Source organism: Engraulis encrasicolus, chromosome 6, assembly GCF_034702125.1.
Source record: "Engraulis encrasicolus isolate BLACKSEA-1 chromosome 6, IST_EnEncr_1.0, whole genome shotgun sequence".
Lineage (NCBI taxonomy): Eukaryota > Metazoa > Chordata > Actinopteri > Clupeiformes > Engraulidae > Engraulis > Engraulis encrasicolus.
Window position 1 is genome coordinate 48,261,538 of NC_085862.1, and position 21,479 is coordinate 48,283,016.

The 21,479-nt window shown below is 41.8% G+C and overlaps 1 protein-coding gene across 2 annotated transcripts in view; it reads left to right on the forward strand.

The window, feature by feature from the left end:
- The first annotated feature begins 1,620 nt into the window (after nucleotides 1-1,620).
- tbl1xr1a (TBL1X/Y related 1a) overlaps nucleotides 1,621-21,479 on the forward strand; it is a 73,065-nt gene continuing 53,206 nt past the window's right edge. Inside the window, exons 1-2 of one of the 2 annotated variants that reach the window (XM_063201829.1) lie at nucleotides 1,621-1,917; nucleotides 17,264-17,438. The gene's annotated coding sequence lies outside the window, so the exon portion shown is untranslated. The remainder of the gene's footprint in view (nucleotides 1,918-17,263; nucleotides 17,439-21,479) is intronic. The other variant, XM_063201828.1, reaches the window with a different exon arrangement.

A 21,479-nucleotide genomic window follows, 5' to 3' on the forward strand; every position in this document is an offset into this window, starting at 1 on the left:
CTCTTCTTACTTTGTTTACACTTGGCCACATCACACACCGTACCATACCCACCCAACTCTCACTGTACCCACCACATAACCGTACAACTGTCAGTCCGTTTCTCCACCCATTGTATACATTCGCTCTGTTACGATGCCAAAAACAAAAACAACCAAATCATTTTACATTCTAACTTTTTATTGGTCATTACTAGAGAACTTGAGTGTATCCTTGGACTTTTAAAGAAACCGTCTATCTGTTTCCAATTCACAGCTATAGGCCCAGTTTTTTCCCTCCACTCATCAGCGTTCTGTATGCTCCAGTGGCCACACTGGCTACTGTGAGGCGGGCGGCTGCTGCCAATTCTATCAGAGGTGCCATAGCCCCAGGGCTCCCACTGTGAACTTTATGTGCTATGTCCAACAAACAACTGCTGTTCCGCCTCCTCCTCCTCCTCCTCCTCCTCCTCCTCCTCCTCCTCCTACTCCTCCTAATCTCTCTCTCTCTCTCTCTCTCTCTCTCTCTCTCTCTCTCTCTCTCTCTCTCTCTCTCTCTCTCTCTCTCTCTCTCTCTCTCACTAATATACTTCTCAGATATATACACTTCCCTATGCCAATACTCAAAAGCCATAGGCCTATATTGGACTATAGGCTACACTGTTTGCTGCAGAGCATTCAACCATCGGCAAACAACTAGTTGCTCACCAGCATGGTGTTGGGAAACACACTTCAGGCAATCACTTTTTTTTAAAGTATGCATCTAAGCAGAGAGTAATTAACCATTACACTCTGCTTAGATGTGGCAGGGTCGGGTCGGGTGCACGGCAACTAATTGACAAAATAGCTTATTGTTTTTACCAAAGTCCTTTAGCTATTGTGGATGGGTTTCTACAGTTGTGTGAGGGTCCTTAGTGTTATGGCTTTATGACACCCTAACATGCAGTTACCTTGCATAATAGGGCTGTGTCTTGGAGTTCAGTGCAGGGCTGCTTATGTCCAAGATAAACAGCCAATGAAATGATGCCCCTCCCCTTTAAGCTGTGGGCGCAATGTGATTGGCTGGACTTGGTTTAGTCCACCCCAAGCCAGAACCATTTTTGTTCCCGGTGCAGCCAATGGATAGTTGTTCATTTTGCTCCATGGTGGTAAACTGTTGCATGTAGGCTACAGGAGGCTATTTTGCAGATTACACACATACAAACAAAGTAATAATCTGCCTGAGCACTGTAGCCTAATGTGTAAATCCAATTATTTTCCATTCCATTCTTATAATTGATACATTAATTAGCAATGCATTAGTTAAACATCATACATGTGCATTGTAATTCCCCCAATAAATAATAACATGTTTCACATTACATTTGGCTATATTAGCCTACATTATTAATGTAGGCTATTATGTTGTTCAATGTGTTATGCAGGCTGTGTGATCTTAAACACAAACAAACTGTATTGGTGATAAATAAACCCACTATACCAAAATTGTGCTAAAGCCCATGCGAAAAAAATGCCACTGTATATGATATACATTGTATGATATGGATAACTAGGTATGCATGTCCCTCCTAGTTTCAACAAAGCTATAGCGACAACCGCCCAGGCCTTCCCCATTTTCGCCTGGCAGGTCACCGCTTCAGTGTTTGAGTGTCTGAAGCCGTTGGCTGCTTCTGAACCGTTTGGCTCTTTCTCCACTAGCATACAGCCCTACAATGCTCCTCAGTCTCTCTTAAATGCAATTTTTAACCGATTTACGCGAACATTTCCGCTCGTGTATTCAAACCGGACGCTTACTTGGGAATTTAACCATCGGGACGTCGTTGAAGATTGGTCTTATAACGCTTTGTTTGAGCCCTATTTAAAAAAATAGTCGTGGAGGAGGAAATTCCACACAAGCAACACAGCAGAGAAGGCACCCCTTGTGTGATCCGGACATTAAAAGTGAGTGTTATATTTTATTACGATCATTGTTTTGATGAAAATAATGGACATAAGGGTTATTTAATTACGATACAATGGTTTATTATGCTTCGGAGCGATCTAATGCTTATATACAGGGACATTTGTTTAGTTGATTTGACTGGGGTGGGGGATGGGCAGTATGCGTGTGCCTGTGTGTATGTGTGTGTGTGTGTGTGTGAATGTGAGCGCGCGTCTGTCTGTGTGTAAATGCAGCTATCTTCCTTCCCACAACTTGGCTAGATAGATAGCTTGTTGAGATAAGAAGCTGGTTACGTGTATTACGTATAAAATCTGTGAACTTTACTGACGTAGGTTATCACTGATTGTGGACAGTTTTCTTGTATGGTAGTGAGCTTTCAAGCTTGGTCAAATTTCTTGGTCTAGCAACTAGGTTCAGTCAAACATGTACTTGTTAGTGCTTAATAATAGCATTAGCTTGCAAGCTAACCTTTAATGTATTCGCCCAAAATAGTAGCCCAGCCAGTCACAGCCTGGGCTCCTGATGACAAACTTGAAATCTAAGTTTGATCATGGGACATAATGCGAGCTGGTAATTGTGTTGGAGGAAGAGAACCTCCTTGGCTGTGTTGATGTGTATCTTGCAATATCGTCAACATTAAAGTCACATCTAAAACGTGGGTACTGTATTCATAGTTGTTCAACTGTTGTGCTCACGAAAAAACATGTGGGAACCTCCAGTGTGGTAGATATTAGTTGATAATGTAAGAAAAACAGTGCAAGCCCACATGACAGCAATGTGGCTGTGGCTGAACTCGTGGATGTGGGGGAGGGGAAAAGAGCTAGGCTACATAGGGAAGGGAGGGGGAGAGAGTTAAAGCCAAGAGGATATTCTTAACTCACTGACAGTGGATTTAGGTTGTGTGTAGTGTAGTAGTCTGGTGAAATAACAAAAATGTGAATATTTATATTTTCAGATGTCAAAACAATAATTTGATTGAGCCAAGAGTGTTGTTTTCTTCTCAGTTCCTGGTAAATAAATACAAGGCCCAAGTTACATGGCACCTTACACTGAAATGAGTACACAGCTAAGTAAGCCATCAGGTGTTTATTCTTGCTAAGAAATTGATACATTTGGAGATAATGTTGTTGTTGTGAAATGAATCATACATTTCCTGAATGTGTGCTTAGCTCTAGCCTGGCTCAAAACAAACCAAAAGACAAGTATCCTAAAATAAAAACCCATTCTATTCCCATCTGTGATGGATGGTGTAATTATACCAGAAACTATCATTTATTTTTGTAATCCCCAACCAGCTTAAAGTTGTATTATATAAGATGTATGGTTTAACCAGGAAACACTTTAAAACGTGGGGCTTAATGCATTCGTACTAACCTACATGTTATTGTTTGCTATATAAACAATAATGCTTGTAATCTCCCATGACACCTTAGTGGCAGTCACCATGGCAGTCATCTTGTGTCTGACACTACTGAGTGAATGGCTGGTCTTGAGCTAGTGGCTCGCTCTGAGATGCATGCTCTGGTAGAGTGACACAGTTATGTAACCATTGCTTGACAGAGAATTTGGAAGATGTGGGGGAGGGGGTATCCACTTTGTCTACTTTTTTCTTTTATTTTCTTCGAACATTTTTACAATGCAATAGAAACTCGTCCTGTTGAAATTGGCCAGTGCGGAGAAAAAAAATTATAGTGTTTTTTTCTGCTGGCATATGTGTGATGTCTGATGTAGGCTACCCCATTCCTGAGGCCTCAAGCTGGCTTTCTTCAGATAAGATAGGCGGACATTGGGAGAGTAGGGCAAGTTACATGTCCCCGTAGCATTTCTTCTTACAAACCTTTTTTCCTGATGTTGACATTAGCAATTCGAACTGTAATGGAAATCATAAAACAATGCAAACCTGTGCTCACCAGCCTAGGCTATTGTCCATTATAAATGTTTTGCAATGTTTGGCTATGCGCCATTAGTGAAGGTTGGCCCCACCAGATGGAGTAAATAATATGATGATAACTAGCAAATAATGCATACTATTATTCAAGAAGGATAACTGATAGGGTTCCAGTTTGCTGTTCTATAAAGCAAGAATTTGAAGAATGTGTCGTAGGCCTAAGTTACATTCTGGCTGGTTACACTATGGCTCCATCAGAAATATTCACTCGATTCACTAACTTACTTTGTGCACAATTTAGGGAATAAATCAATGTAATTTCTGCCTGTAATTCTGCAAACTTTCTGGACACAGTCCCTCTAGCAATAGCACATGTGAGTGACATGACTGAGGTCATGTTTATCTCTAGGCTAAGGGTCGTATTTTGGAGTAAACTTAGAACAACCCTATTGCCACATGGATATAATAACCTATTGTTTGATATGATATGTCTGTGAGACTCTGCACATGGAATTGTGATCAGTGATGTTGGGTAGTGTGTTGTGCTGGGCCTTCTACATAACTATTAGTTAGTCAGACTTTGTGGAAAATGGTTCGTTAAAAGAAGAAATGAAAGCCGCGGCTGTGGCTCATCCGGTTAGTGCATTGACTGTTGCGCTGGGGACCCGGGTTCGATTCCCGCCCGAGGTCTCCCACTCGCTTCCTGTTGCCGTCTCACGCTGTCCTATCAAATAAAAGCATAAAAGCCCCTGTAAAACAAGTAGAAATTAAATTTGTCTAAGTATCTTGGGGTTAGCTGTAGCAGCCTTAGTGACTAGCATCAACAGTATACTAAAGCTAAGACCAATGCCATTTGTGTTCCCTAGCATTCCTTACAGGGATTCTAGCTGAAATTCACAGTCCTTTAATTCCCGTTGTTAAATAAGTTATAGCTTTTACACACAACGCTGTGGTCGATCTGGGAGATACCGGTACACTTAGGTGCGTTGATGTAAGTAACTCAGGCATGGCAAAATTGACGGTCAATAAACAACCATTGGCAATTGTAAATCACACCTTTCCCATGTGAAATTGCATAGTAGCCTCCAGACTTTACGTGTAACCGGCGTGACGTGTGCCATGTGTGCTACGCCCCTTTTTGGGGTAAGCTATAACATTGGGGGATAAGCCAAGGCAAGGCCCTGTTGGTTCAAGAAGAAGCAATAGACAAGGACCTGTAGACTAGCATTGTTCACGCTCAACATGCCGAAGACGTGTTGTGTTATCGACTGTTCAAATGATATAGCGAAACAGCCGTGGCTGCAGCATGGACTGTGTTTATTTAGGCTAGCTGATGTTGCATGTAAGTTAAGTATGAGACATTCGATTTGTTTTCCCCAGGACCGTTCGTTCACGAACAAAGTACCCGGATGGCCGGTTAAGTTATACGTACCTCACTGTGAGATAGTATGGTGTTGACTAGGCAAAGAGCCATGTGTTTCCGTCCAGCTCCCAAACTCAGGCCGCCGGACCAATCAGGATTACGAAATGTTCAGAGTTGTGATGTTGTTCAAAGTTTAAATGTAGTGGGGATGGGAAAAAAAAGTGAAACGCGATAGTTGTTTCTGTCAACAATGGCGGCTGATGATTCTGTGATTTCAACTGTAAGCTTTTTTTTCGAATCTGTGAGTAGTTTAAGTTGCGTGACATAAAAAATGTTAGACAGGTGGTTTCTCCAATCACGTGCAAGGATTTTTTATAAAGCCATGCCGCCTGAGAGCTAGAGTGTACGGCCATAATTCCAGATGAATGTTAGTGGAGCGAGGTGGAACCACATTCATCGCGAGAGTCAGGTCACAGTATGTGAATGCCAATGCGAGTCCAGCTATCAGGACTTAAAAAAAAACAAAACAAAAACATAAAGTTAGTCCATATCAATGTTTGTTTCTGCTCCTATCCTTTGTACCTGACTTACGTGCAAGTTGCACTGGCCAAAGTTTATTTTCGAGGCATGAGTAAAAAATGAGGAGCGGGTCATCATTAGGGATGGTATGGTTCAGTTTAGGGCTGTAACGATACACTCATCTCACGATTTGGTTTGTATCATGAGTTTTAACCTGCGGTTCGATACACCCCTGTAAAAACGTTTGTTTGGACCTCAGTGCGGATCTAAGCTTAATGGCAGTAATTGTGTCACCTGCAATTGGAAAAAAGGTCAACACTTATCTTTACGTGACTGACTATAAGCCCCTCTTGCTGGCCACTGAAGTTGCAATGCCAGCTTCTTTGTTTGAACCAGCTTCACTGTAGTAACCTAAATCCAATAGTATTCACCTTTTTACTCCAATGTTAGTGTCAAGTGGTTGGTGAAACATGATAAGTGACAATAGTAAACTTTTCATTTTTGTTCCTGTGCTAGGGGCGTCTGCGTGGTGCCATCAGTTGTCATCATATTTGAGTTTTAAATTTGCCATTTGTATTGTGGTATGATGAACTGCAAAGTCAAAGTCGGACAAAGCTCCCTCCTGTCCGAATGTAGAGCATCAATTTTGTTATAGCCTGTGTTGATGCTGGTTGGACAAAAATTTGATCTGTCCTCTAACTAATTTCTATGGTCATGAAACCATTTTTTCCATTCCCATGAAAGGATAACCATTGGGGAGCGTGTGGATTCATTTTTGAGGGCATTTTGCCTCTAATAAGGACAATTAATAAAGCTGAACAAATGTCTATTTTCAGCCCCCTGCCTCACCTGTGCAAGGGGACAGTCCCAAACAGCTCCCCAAGGGAGCAGTGCGGCGGGACGGTACCATGCTCAGGGTACCTCAGTCATGGCGGAGGATGGGAGAGAGCACTAAAGCACCCACCAACCTGGCAGGTCGAGAGTCAAACTGGCAACCATTTGGCTACAATTCCGACGTCCTTACCGCTTACCCATTACTGCCATGCTACTTCTCTCTATTTCTTAAAGCACATAATTGCACAGAATCACAGTAAATTTACCTTTTTTTTGATTGCTAAAGCTGAAATAGTATGTATGGATGGAACCATATATCACATACTTGTTCAGATTATTTATCTCGATGATATAGAAGCCTTCATGGTATTTTGGAAGTGACTCACTGTCCCATTGTCTGGTTGACATTTACATGGAATTGCACTTTAGAAAAGCTTCAGAAGTTGAAAGTTGTGCATTATAAGGCTTGGAGATTTGTGTCTCGTTGTATTATTATCAGGAGCTTATTGTGTTGGCTTGAAGCTGTTCAGATCTGTAGTAAGCTTAGTCCTAGCCTACTGTATATTAACATATTGACACTCAGCTCTGAGAATCTCAGCCTCCCATTGGTCAAATCCATGCTTCCGTTACGAAGTTAGGCCAGGGTTACTTAAGCTACTAATAGCTGATTTTTTCATTGAAACTGAGAAAAGCGTTTTTGTTACATATGCGCTGTTTGGCTCTCGGAGTTCAATTTGTGGTTCTAAATGTAATTTCACACCTCAAGAAGAAGTTCAGTCGCTTCCAAGTAAATTATTGGAAAGAAAAGACACCGCGATCAGTACTGTTTACAGCCAAATCTTCTGAAGTGCTAGCTGTTGATGTCTCCTGACGACCATTTGTCCTTCTGTGTAGAAAAAAGTAGACGCGCTCACTGAAAGCTGCTTGCTACCACATGTGCTATTTTTGCTCCAAACTTCCATTGTCGCACAGTGTTTCCCACAGAAATGTTGGAAACTATGGGGACAGCCGGGATTTTGGGGGGGGGGTGGAGATTCACGCGATGCAAAACGGCAAAGCAATGAGTGAAGTATGACATTAGCGCATGGAGAAACTATAGGCCAAGATTTTACCCATGACCTGTATAGTAGTACATTGTCACTTATATTAAAAAATGCAGTACATTGAATCATTTCTGTTTGCAACACGCTTTTCATTCATCCCTTCGTGCCTTTTTCCCCACACACGTAGGCGTACACATTCTACATGAGTGGGTATATGCAGCCCGATGCTGTGTCAATGAAGGACTGTCGCCTAACTCATTATCATACAACTGTTAAACAAAGCCTGAGAGTGTCAGTAAACTCATCCCAACTGTCCCTTCTCTGAAGGTTTTTTTTATTGCTCCCAAACCCAAGTTAACTACAACAACTTGACTAGGCTTTTTATCCCTCTGTCTTTCAAGCACTCATGGTTTTCTCTATAGGATGTATTTACTCCAGGAGGAAAAGGCGAAGGAAATCGTTTTTCAAATCGTTTAAAAAAAAAAAAAAAAACGGAAATCGTTAATCGTTAATCGTTAAAACAATTAAATAAAATAATAATATATATTTTACATTTTCGGAAACTATGGCGGCCGAATTTAAACTATTTTCCTAGTTTCCTCAATGTATGGGAAACACTGTTACACTTAACTTTTGAAAATGTATGACCGCAAAACTCCCATGTCCTTCAGAACAGAACTTTGAAAGGGTGTGCGATTCTGCCTTTTTGCATCGCGACGATACTGGTTTGTGGCTCTGCATGATTTTTTGTGTGGTTTTTTCGACTTTATTTGACAGGACAATGTGACGGGTGGACAGGAAGCGAATGGGGAGAGAGGGGGGGAGGGGTCGGCAAAGGACCCGGGCCGGGAATCGAACCCGGGTCAGCCGCATGGTAGACGAGTGCCCAACCGGTTGGACACAGCAGGGTCTCAAAATCTATTGAAGTCTAACTGTAATTGGGTGACATAACTCTGTTCGCTCCCTCAATCCTGTTTCTCCTTCCCTCCAGGGTGCTGTTGGCAGAAAGAATGCAAATAAAAAAAAATCATTACAGTGTATGGGGAGAATATATTAGCTGTAAGGTCATGCTCACAACTGAATTCATGGAACTGATTTATCTGATAGTACGCCTACCTTTTGAGCTTAAAAGAGCCTTGTCAGGCAGGGTTTGGCATCAAACTTTAAACCTAAGCACTAAGCTACACACTGACCCAATGACAGAGCTGTAGTGAGCTAAAGAGTCAGCCTGTAGAGATCGACTGTAACTTCTCTGTGTCATTATTAGTATTCAATTGTCTGACTAGGCCGTTCTGGTGGTGGTTGAAGTGGAAAGAGAGTTGCAATGAAGGATATGTTGCTCCCTGAAGTGTAAAGGAGTGGGAATTCCTCCACGCAGAGTGCACACCAAAGGGACCAAGAGGCCTTTTCTTTGTTGAAAGCAATGGGAGAGACTAGAGGCACAGCACTAGAAAATGTTGTTCATTATTTTTTTTCTCCCGAATTGCAAAGGATCTTTTGGGACTGTCTGTGATGATTAGCAACTAAAGTGGGTCTGATAAGTTCTAGATTACAATTTGTCACCTCTGAGATACTGATTTTTACTCAAGCCTGTGTAGCTGCCAGTATTTCTCTATTGATATGCCTAACATTGCTCCTCCAGCTATTTCATTTATATTTCATTTATATTGATTATTTGAGTTGTGGTAGTTCAATGTTTTTTTTTTCTTTAAGCCTGACCAACATGTTTTGATTGGTGTGCATGGTGTCCATGATATCACAGCAAAAAGAAACTTGGCTTGCAAAGCAACATGGTAATCATGGTTCTTCTTAAGAACTTGAGAAGAGTTGAGCACCAGCCAGTAATGCAATCTCTGATGCGTTGTTGTCATGGCACACAAAAACTCCAGCACTGACCCAAATGTATTTGTTTACCTGGAAAACTGGACTGGCATCCTTGCTTTGTGTTGTTCTCGCAAGCTATTAGCTTCTGTCAAGAAATCTGTCACCTAAACTCTGCCTTTGGGAACAGGAAATATCTCTCTCTGCCCTTCTCTCTCTCTGTCACACACTATGCGTGCAGGCTTGCACTCACACACACATACTCTCACAAGATTTAAGTGTTTGCTCGGTCAGAGCACAGTTCCCCTCCCCCATTTCCCTCCTCCCTCTCCCCTCGCCTCGTTCTCCCTTCCCCCACTCCCCTCCCCCATGCTACCTGGCTCAGGCATTTATGGAGCTGCAGCGGAGGCGTTGGTGACCTGGAGGTCAAGTTCAGTGAGGTTTTTTCCCCCTGTCTGTGTGTGGACTATTCTGCCCAATACCAGCTAATCCTTAGTTACGTAGGCGTCGCTGTTTAAACAAATATGAAAACAAATGAAACCTACAAACTTGTGTTTCATAGATTACTGCATAGAGCTAAATGTGTAGTAAGTTCACATTGCTGCTGACCTGGCTTGCGGTTGAATTTTATTCCTGGTTATGATTTAAGTCATTTGTTATGCATAGGCTATTAATAATTGTCATCAGCACACTGCCTGCTGTGCATATACGCCTGACAAAAAAGGTTGTCCCATGGGATGTAATGGAGTAGCAGTTTTGATTTCCCTTGTTCTTTGGTTGGACTCGCCCATTGTACACATGTATGTGGGCTCTCCTGGGTACATCATTTGCTGATTAAGTTACTCAGCAAGGTTGTTTCTATTATGCTGAAAATACATGGAGGCGACCAAGGCTGTGGAGGTGGTGATACTCCATTATTTTCCTTTGGGGGGTGGTAGGTGGTGACGTACTGAGCAGATCATATCTCAAGTGGTTAGAAGAACTAGTAACATCTGTCCAATACATAAACATTGGTGACTGTTCACATTAATATCTGAAATGGACTGTGTTATAATGCTTTGATTTGCTCATCACACCTTGCGTTATATTTTGAGGCAGACTTAAAACTGTGTAAATTGTAACCACTTGATACTGATTACAATGTGAATGACTCCTCCATCATGTTTTCGGGAAAGTTGCTAACAAAGTTGCATCCTTTTTATTTGATCAGTATGTCACAGTATGTTAAAGGGACACTGTGCAGGAAATGGACAAAAAAGGTACTGCTGATTGGAACTGGGCTGCCTATTCCCAAATTTCAATTTTTCCAGTCATAATGAATACTTAGAATTTGATGGTGGTGGTAAGTATTCATTAAAAAGGTAACATTAGTGAATGGGTAGCATGAATTCTGGAAATAAACAGCTAAACATGTTGCACAGTGTACCTTTACATTAAACCATACTCTTCCACAAACTCACACCATGCATCTGATGACTAATTGGTTGATTAAGTGGTTGGTCTGCTAGCCTCATTCTTAAGAGTGTTTTCAGACTAGGCTATTCCCCAGTCTAACTGTGTAACATAATATGCAATATTTGGTGGGGGTAGTAATTAACCAGAGCCCTCCCCCATCCTCCTCCATGACTGAGGTACCTAAGTAGTGCTGCACGATACAATTTTTTTGGCCCCGATACCTGGCTGTGCAGTATCGGCTGATACCGATACCATACCGATACCAATACCACCCTATTTGAAATGTATATTTATGAAGGGCTGTAGTGCATACTACTTGGATGTAAAATCATTGCATGGCTTTGTCAGGCTGCTGCCTACCTTTGTGAAACAGGAAAAAAGACTAATACAAAGTGAATCGAGCAAAACTTTTTATACTTTTTAAATAACTCATGAAATAAATGATTGCAAGGCTGTTGAAGTGTCATACAAGCACCTGTAAATGGCATCGGTGCCCTATTTGTTGGTACTCGCCGATACTGGTATCGGTATCGGTATCGGTGCAACACTATACCTAAGCATGATACCGTCCCGCCGCACTGCTCCCTTTCAGGCGCCATTGGGGGCTGCCCCCTTTCACGGGTGAGGCATAAATGCAATTTTGTTGTGTGCAGTGTAATTGTGTGCTGTGGAGGGCTGTGTCACAGTTGCCTTGGAATATGCGCCAAATATGCCACGGAGAAGTGGACGCCAACTCCTGCCCTCTCTCCTTCTCTGTGTGTGTAGGCTATGTGTACGTGCGTGACTGCAAAAAAAAAAAGATTAAAAAAAAAACCCGAACTCGAATGGGGCTTCGTCCCAACACTATGCAGATATGAACTCTCAACTAAAGCGATTACAGTGAACACAGTCCGATCATGTAACCATGACTGCCCCGATTTGGAGCTATATTGTGCAGTCGAAGGTCCATTAGCAGACCCTGAAATGTCCCGGTGTACACCAAACACTATCAAAATGTCCTGGTTACAGGCATGACATAGCCATCATCAAGATGTTGCACCTTACAATTGAACATACAGTAGCTTCCACCAGTAATGAGCGTGTGTCTGAAGTTAGTTTGCACTCGTTGCCTATGAACCACAACCCAAACGTACAGGTGCTTGGTTGTACGTTTTTGATTAGCGAAGCAACAATAACTAGGAGGTGTGGCTTTTTCGAACGGTCTGTGTACTGCATAATCTGTGATTTGATAATCTGTGATGTGTTTTTTTGTGGATTCCACTTCTTTGCCCATAGTTTTTAGATGCGTCCTAGCATCTCGATAAGAGGGTATGTCCGTCCGTCAGTCTGTCGGTCTGAAACGCATTCCTTAAATTGTATTTCCCTCCTGTGTCCAGAAGGCGGTATAGTGCATAGACGGACGCATCTTTGTCCGCCTGTCGGACTTGTTGGATAATCTTGGTGGAGAAGTGACACTAGACATGTTTCTTGTTTTGCCAAATGATGGTGGGGAGTTTTGTTGTGGCCTGCCCTGTCAGTAGTCAGTAGTAACATGCTCTCATTGAGAATGTCCCAATATTGTTCTCCGTCAGTGTTTGGTATTGCATCTCTGCTGCCCATCTGATCAAGACTGCTTGCGTGGCCTCAAAACAAATATTCTGGACTATGAATGTCACTTCCTTATGGACATTGGGGAAAATTCAGCAGCATTCAACCTTATTTTGAAGCCTGCTTTGTTTGAACGATTACATCATTATTGTTATTATTGTATATTATTATATTATTATATTATATTTATTAGTTTTTTTTAAATCCTTTTCAGAATTTGTCTATAGATGGTGTAGAAGTGAAGTGCAGGGGAAGTTTGAAAACTAACTGGAAGATTCACAAAGCACTCAACAAAAGAGTTGCTTGCAGTCGTACCAATGAATAAGATGCAGAGATCATGCTATATATTTTTGGTAACACTTTATTTTAGGGACACATCTATTAGCACTAATACATACGATATTAATGCCTGTGTAAGTAACTTGTAAGGCATGTACTAAGCGAAATAAGACAGTTGTTAAGCATGTATTCACAAATGTCTTGTTCATGCCCAATTAGGGATTTATTACTAATATAACCTTAGTAAGGACCAGTAACCCTATATTTCTATTTATTAGTAAGTAGTAAGTGGCAGAATACAATGTGTATAAGCTCCCGACACACTGTGTGAACAAACCCTGAACAGTGTGAAAACAGATGCAGAATAAGGGTCCCTATTCTAAAGTGATGCATTGGTCAGCCCAGATGGCTCAGGGCCTCTGCACTACCAAAGTCCTAGGGCCCCCACACCACCCAGGCCTGCACTACCTAGCCCCCCCGACCTACAAAGTGTAAGGGTATATCAAATAATTGATACTTACCCAGCCGAGTCATCTAGTTTTCTCTTGTTCATATCAATGAGAGGGAGGTAACAAGAGCCTATATATAGCAAGGATTGAACGTACACTTGTCAATGGCGGTGGGTTGGTGAGATGTATTTTTTTTTCATGTACCACTGAGTTTTAATTGTAAAAAAAAACCCAAAATAAATGCAGAACATTAGAATAATAGTTTTGAAGCAAAACTAAACTACTCTTTTGTGATAATTAAGTGAATGTTTGAGAACATTAGCTTCAAGAAGTGCAGTGCATGATGGGTACGCGGTCTAGGCCAACAGACAATCTACCCAGCTCTGAGCCTACGTCCTTAGCTCCTCCCCTCATTTGTGAAATTTAGTTGCTATCCAAACAATTTGCCATGTACGTAACAACAGAAATATTATCATTGCTGCATTGGCCATGCATTGCATTTCTGACTAAGGGCGTACCCATCATGCACTGCACTTCTTGTAGCTAAGTTTCTCAAACATTAACTTATTTATCAGAAATGAATAGCTTAGTTTCGCTTCCAAACTATTACTCATCGTTATATTCTGCATTTATTGCAGGGTTTTTACAATTAAAACTAATTGGTGTATGAAAAAATGACATCTCACCACCCACCGTCATTGATAACTTTACGTCCAATCCTTGCTATATAATGCTTCCAATTACTCAGTAGCATAATTAGTAGAATAAGTGAGATCTTCATACCTACTGAGACTAATATAAAACCTGAAATATTCTTACACTTTGCTTCCCGGGGGGGGGGGCATAGAGTGGGGGCCCTAGGTAGTGCGGGGGCCCTAAGCCATCTGGGCTGAGCAATGCATCACTTTAGAATAGGGACCCTTACTCCACATCTGTTTTCACACTGTTCAGGGTTTGTTCACACAGTGTACCAGGAGCTTATACACATTGTATTCTGGCCCTTACTACTTACACATAAATAGAAATCTAGGTCTACTAGGTCCTTACTAAGGTTATATTGGTAATAAATCCCTTACTGTGCATGAACAAGACATTTGTGAATACATGCTTAACAACTGTCTTATTTTGCTTAGTACATGCCTTACAAGTTACTTACACATGCATTAATATTTTATGTATTAGTGCTAATAGATGTGTCCCTAAAATAAAGTGTTACCATTTTTAATGCATTTGGCTGTTGGCATTTATTTCGGATAGAACGGTGAAGAGTGACAGGAAGTGAATGTGGAGAGAGAGATGGGGGTAGGGTTGGGAAATGACCCTGGCCGGATTCGAGCCTGGTTACCCCTGGGCATGCAGGCCCATATGTGGGGGGCTTAGCGCGCTATGCCACAGCACCCCCCTTGCTGTATTTTAAGCAAGGCTTCACAGGCCTGAATTAAGGTCTCGCTGATTAACGGCATGTTGTTGCAAAGTGCTGAAGACTGTCATGTTTTTAGACACTTTTGCTGCAGCTTTGTGTGGTGCTGAGAGTGTGGCGCTGGAGCCTGATAACCCAGCAATGCAATAATTGAAGTACGACTCTGCACACATCCACCTGTAATTGGCTTAACCTTTGCATGCCTTCATTTAAATATTGTATGTTTTTTATGAATTGATAATTTCCACAGTAAAAGCTGTAGCCTAGATTTAGGTGACCTTTATCTGTGTATGAGTGCTCTATCTCAAATGAAAGTTATTTGTCCGTTCATTCAATGTCATGTGGCATTCGTATTTAGTGTGCAAGGTGTTGTCACACATTAATGATTCCTTTTGCAATTGGCAGCCTGTAGTGCACAGCTGTGTACTGTCACAACACATATTTTACTACTCAAATTAGCAAGCTACTGACCATAATAACTTCAGGATGTCGTTTCTAATGCCCAGAGTTATTTATAGCTTAAAATGGTTTTGAAAGCCCAACTGGGAAACTCCAACTCCCAGTGTCATTGTGACAAAGCACTCCACAGCACGTAAGTGAACACTGCACAAAACGAAATTGCACTCATGCCTCACCCGTGCAAGGGGGCAGCCCCCAATGGCACCTGAAAGGTACCATGCTCAGGGTCCCTCAGTCATGGGGGAGGATGGGGGAGAACACTGGTTAATTACTCCCCCCACCAACCTGGAGGGTCGGGAGTCGAACCGGCAGCCTTTGGGCTAACCACTTACCCATGACTGCCCATTGCTGGGCCTACAGTGTTGGTTAGCCAGATGCTCCAGACTTTTCCTCCAGTTATGGAGTCGGGGTTATCATCACCATAGGTAGGCTATAGCTCTAATGGGACGGGACCAGTTTTATGTATGGACATGGGTAAATGCGATTTTATCTCAGAATGTCGAAAATAGAATTTGGACTGGATTAAAATATCTCAGTAAAAGAACAGAAAGTTGGAGTGGTATATCTTCGTGCACCGTTGTGACAAGTTTTGTCATCACGTGCGTGCCATGTCATCAATATATAATTGATTTTTGAGCATATTAAATCCATGGAGGCATTTGGTCCTGTTGGACAATTTTAATAATTGTCTGCATATTTACTAATTCATCAGAATCCATTCGAATGTGTCTGAATGCGTGTTGTTGCATCTGAAGAATGTCTTTGCTTCCTTGCTTCCTGATTTAGACAGTGAAGACAGTTTGGAACAATTCCCTGAAACAAAACTGAATGCTTACTTCTAGATTTGTAATATTTGCAAGCCCGGAGGGGTTTGACACAATGTGTGTTTCATGCAGTTAACCAGACATACATAGGATCGCATTTACACAGGATTAGTATTACCAGGGTAAATAAATTCTTGCTATCTTCTCTGACGTTTCGCGTTCGGACAGGACTAAATTCCCCCCCCATAAAACTAGACCCGTTCGAATAGGGCTTATGTGTTTGCTTTTGGACTGCATGGGGCTCTTTGAACTTGAAAGTGTTCTGCTTTCCATTAATTAAAAGCAGAAAAAAAATAATTTTAGTCTTGGGATATTTGTGGCTGTCAACATATCGATGAACCAATGTTATTTCATGGACTAGGCTATGTTTGTGTAGTGTCATTGATGCTCATACACCATGTGTAGGCCATTTTAAATGAAATGAAGCATCACCTGACAGGTAGAGGATATTTGGAGGAGGAAGTTACTTGTGAGATAAATAAGCTCATCACTACTTTCTGATCTTTTTAGACTTGTAACAGGACAGTTTGAGAGAGAGAGACAGGGAACGTTCAGCAAAGGACCCGAGTCGGAATCGAACCCGGGTCGGCTGCGTAGCAGACGAGGGCCCTACCGTTAGGCCACGGTAGGGCCAGCTCATCACTGATTTAAGTGTTTGAGTTATTGATAGCTGTGGCTGCCTAGCTGGCTTCTGTGAGAAGTAACAGATATGCTATGATTGATCTGCTGCTCTCCTTTTTTAAGCAGTAACTTTTTCCCCTAAGATGTGACATTTCTGTGAGGCTATTTTGACAAGTAAGCTTAGTCGGGCAGTCAGAGATCTAGAATGAAAATCATTGAAAAGAATGTGTTTCACTGATGCAAGGCCTGAGGCTGCGACAAGTACAAGCGTTGCATTGTTGCACATTTAGGTTCTTATTTTAACTTTTTGTGCGACTGAACAAGAAGTGTAGCAATGTCTGTTGCTGTACTGCTCTGCAAAGGCAAAGTGCAGTAAGTAACTTAAGCTTACGCCAACTTTGACAATGAGAAAAATGTGTATAACGCCTTGGTGTTTGGTTGGCTATTGTAGCTACTGCTATACTCTATTCACATAGCAATAGCTCTGAAATGGGACACATTTGGACCTGTCACTAGAAGGTGTAAAGAAGACAATTTTCAGTATAAACTCAATTTCAACAAAATATGTAAGCTTACAGCATTTGTCCTTTGTAGGACAGTGTAGCCATGGTAAGGAACGGAGATGAAGAAAGGAAAAAGTCATCTTCAAACCAGGATTTCTTTGCTCCCACTTTAAAAAAATAAATAAATTATGTGACGTTTCGGGTGAGCACCCCGAAAATCCTGTTTTGAAGCGGACTTTTTCCTTTTCTTCATCTGGTCATTTGGTTGTCCTGCTCCCAGGTCAGACGCTTTTTGGATGTGCGAGCTTCAAACCATTGCAAGGAACGGAGATGAAGCAGAATGTGTAGTCCTACACTAGAGCACCACTGCAGAGCAGAGCAGAGAAGAGGGGGAAGGGACATAATCAGGCCTGAGTGTTGTTGACTACAGGACAGCCAAGCAGACCGACGTGGAGGTAGAGTAAACAATTAAGCTTTTGGCAGATCTCTCGCTGTCCGTCTCCTGCTCTCTCTTTTGGTGCTCTTGGTGCCCTGCTCTCACTTGTACCCCCCCCCCCTCTATCTCTCCATCATCAACTCCTCTGTTTTGCTGTCTGTCTGTCTTACTGTCTGTCAGTCTGTTGGTCTGTTTTGTCCCTCAGTCTGCCTGCTTTGCTGTCCATCTTGATGTTTCAGTGGTGAATCAATAGCAATTACTATCAGAATAGCTTCTCAATTGCCACCATATTGATACCATCAGTGCTCCCTTTCCAGTTGACATATTCACACAACGCTGCTGCAGACATGGAGAGACACGCAGGCCACTCTCACTATCAGTTAGCCATGTGGATGTTTTTAGTTCCCTTTTAATAATGGGGTGAGTTTCTGAGCATTACTACGTGACGAGACTTCTGCATCCTGGAATACTTAACTCTTTACAGCCTTCCTTTGTGAACGTACACTACCGTTCAAAAGTTTGGGGTCACATTCATTTTTCCAGTTATTGTTTGCAATTCAAGTCGCAAACATCTTTTAAATAGTTTGAAATGGAATAAGCTTAATGGAAAGTACTGAACAGCCACAGGTGAAAAAAGGTCTGATTACCTATAAAATTGGTTAAACTGGACAGAAGAGTGAAATCTAACCAAGCTTTTCACCCATTTATTACATAGAAATACGTGTTTTAGTCCATTTTTCTACAAACATTTCTTTGGTTCATCAGAGAATGCATGGAACTATTGCAAAGCTCAGTGTCTGCCCTTTCCAATGGTATGTGTATGATATTTGTTGAGTCACTTGTTGTCATTTGTTGAGCCACCTCGTCCACAAATTCAAGTCAAAGTAGCTGCATGATTTTCTAGCCATTAGAATGAACCTACTTATGAATGCACGATCCATTGTCTCAGCGATGTTAAGTGTAGATTTTCCTCTTTCAAATGATGTGTATATTAGGGACGTGCACGAATATTCGAATGTGTATACTTTCCAATTTAGAATAGTCCTGTCGAATAAAAAAAATCGAGCCAGTCTCAAAATCCACATTGACATTCATAAAATGCTGGAGACCCCACATAAAAAAAAAATCTGTGTTGACCTCCCTTGCTGTGTTAAGTGACGAATGAAAATTGAAAACTAAGTTACTTCAGGGTTTCATTACATTGACCTAGTAAATACGAATGCTCATCTTTCATTTCCAACACGTAAGTCGAGTGTCTGAAAGCGCCCCGCCCCCCGCCGACACACACACTGGTTACAGCCAGGGAGAAGCTGATCACGTGCATTTCAGGAATGGGCATTTGGCATCAATAAATCGTTAACACTGTAGGTAAATCTGCAATTGGTGATGGCTTTGTAAACATGGACTGTCATCTGCTACTATTCGGGAATAATGTCCCATCCATTGTGTCTAATTTGGCCACCGTAAACTTTTGCAAGGTAAGCTACCCTTGTAGCTGTTAGCCAATGTCAGTGTCACCAATGGCAGGTTATTTCAATATCTCTAACGATAATAATAATATGCTAACAAGCGAAGTAAACATGATACTCTCAGCTGAGGCGATTTTATCTGGCTCACTACATGAACTATAATCTGCAACTATTTGGGGGTCGTTTCATATGGAGTTGCTTCGGATTTGGAACACAAACTTTTCCGAAGTAAAAACCACCCCTGTAGCCGGGCGAATCGGGATACTGTCAACAATGTCAATTGCTAACTAATGCAGCACAACTAGCGAACACCGCATGTTCTTCAGTGGGGTTTATTTTGCCGTGCCACGAGAATGGAAGGCAGCCGATCATGATCGGCCGATAATGGCCAAAAGTAGCCTGATCGGTGATCGGAAAAACATGCTGATCAAAATACAGATCGATTAAATTCCTCACGCAACCATTTTGCCTTTACACCTGGCGCTGCATGTAGGCGCTGGCTCTGCACAGCTTCTGCACCAAAAGAAGGCATCTTTGCTTGTCTATAACTTTTCTGCATTCCCCCCTTTTTTTTTCACCATTCATAATCATATCTGCATCAACAATGATCTGATTTTCCGATCCATTGGCCGCTTACCTGACGCTTGTAATTTGCAAATGACTTGTCAGTCTCGCCATGTTCGCTATTTTGAGTTACAGGCTGTATGGAAGTTGCCAGTCAGCACGCAACAACTAAACGTTTCCAAAACAAACATATCAACGGTATTGTTTTTAAAGTTGTAGCCTAATTGACAGCCAGTTCATTAGTTTGTAGTCGCTGCCAAACAGCAACAGAGTGAGAGAGGGAGAGTGGACGGTTGTTTTGTGTATGTAGAAGAATCTCCTAATCAAGTGCTTCAGTTTCAGTGTAATTTGCGATTGACTACTCCTCGCCAGTTAGCCATTTTACGTTATAGCCTGTGTAGTTGCCTCGGTCAGCACGCGACAACTTCACGTTGTCAGCACAAACATGTCAACATAGTTTTCAAAGTTGTAATTGACAGTCAGTCGATTAGTTTGATAGTCGCTGAAACACTAAACGGCGACAGATGAGGGGAGAGGGAGAGAGCTCAGACTCAGACGGTAGCTGAGCACTGCAGCTGTGGACAGTGACAGAGAGGGGAGGGGCTCTCCTCACGAGGCTGCTCATTTAAAGCGACAGGGTTTTTTTCTCGTATGTAGAAGACTATTTGATGTTTCAGTTTCAATTCAATCTTAAATAGTTTAGTAATTATATGCAATAACTTATAAATTGATTAATACTGTAGACTTACTTGTAGGCTGTATTACCAACAGTAGTCTGAAAGATAATAATAATAATAATAATAATAGCCTAATACAGTTTTTCTCGATTGCTTACACACATTTTTCGGAATCAGTTCTCGAATTCTCAAATCTCTACACACAAATCTCCAAACCTCACACACAACGGGCAAAACTCCTCACTACCTCTGAAAAATGCACGTCTTGTCTCAAAACAATGTACTCTCTTCTAAAAAGCTCATTTTGTTCTCAAAAGCAGTGTTAATTTCGTCAAACAGGATGATGACGAAAATATTTCGTCAACGTCCCTTTTTCCCGTGACGATGACGAGACGATGACGCATAAAAATTGCTTCCAGAACATAAAAATATGACGAAAATAAAATTTGATTTTCGTTAAGGAGACTAAGACGAGACGAAATTTACAAGCCATGGACGAATGGACATTATTAAAAATGTAATTGTTTAAAATTAATTTGTAATTGTTATCGTTTCTTGAACTTCATAGAAGATTACACGCTGTTGCCCTGTTTGTCTCTGCAGGCAGTGCCTGGCGCTGGTGCGGCTCAATCAGTAGTAGCCTAGTTCAGTGAGTCCTGTTCAGTTTAGGCCCTAAAATGTTTCCCAGAAAGAGAAAAAGAAAGAGCCGACGTTGAGGCAAGTGTTAATTTTGAAACATGTTCAACAACCCTTTTGTCCATAACGAAGACGTGTATGTTTGTGCAGTCATGATAATAGTGCTACCGTCACTCGCGCCAGTCTTCCTCTGATGCTGTCATTTTAAACCTCCTCGAGCTTCCTCTCTTCTCCTTTCCACTTACACGTACGCATACGCCGACGTCCGTTGTCTGTTCTTTTGTAATGTTTGCTATATTGGTTGTTTAACCGTATGAATAGGCAGTTTGCAAGCAAATCATGAAGATCGGATTCATGCATTTATTTAGATCAGACACACCGGGAGACGTTTAAGGAATGCGCGCGCCACAGGGGAAAAGTTGTTTAAGTAGTCTAAACAGAGGCACGGCTACTGTAGTTTTGATAAGAATCAATGTGTGGCCGATCAGGGTTAAAGTGCGGAGAATTGAAACTTGTTCCCATCGACGGCAACGCTGAAAGACCCAAGGCAGCCGACATCCCTTCATGCGATGCGTATAGCGTCTCCCAAACATAAGCATCTCCAAGTTTAAGCAATGAGTTTTTAGAACTTATCGACCCTCGACATCCCGACAAACAAAATAGCATTAGTGTTCAACCATTGTTTGTCAATGTCCTTTCTGTCGTCCCGTCTGC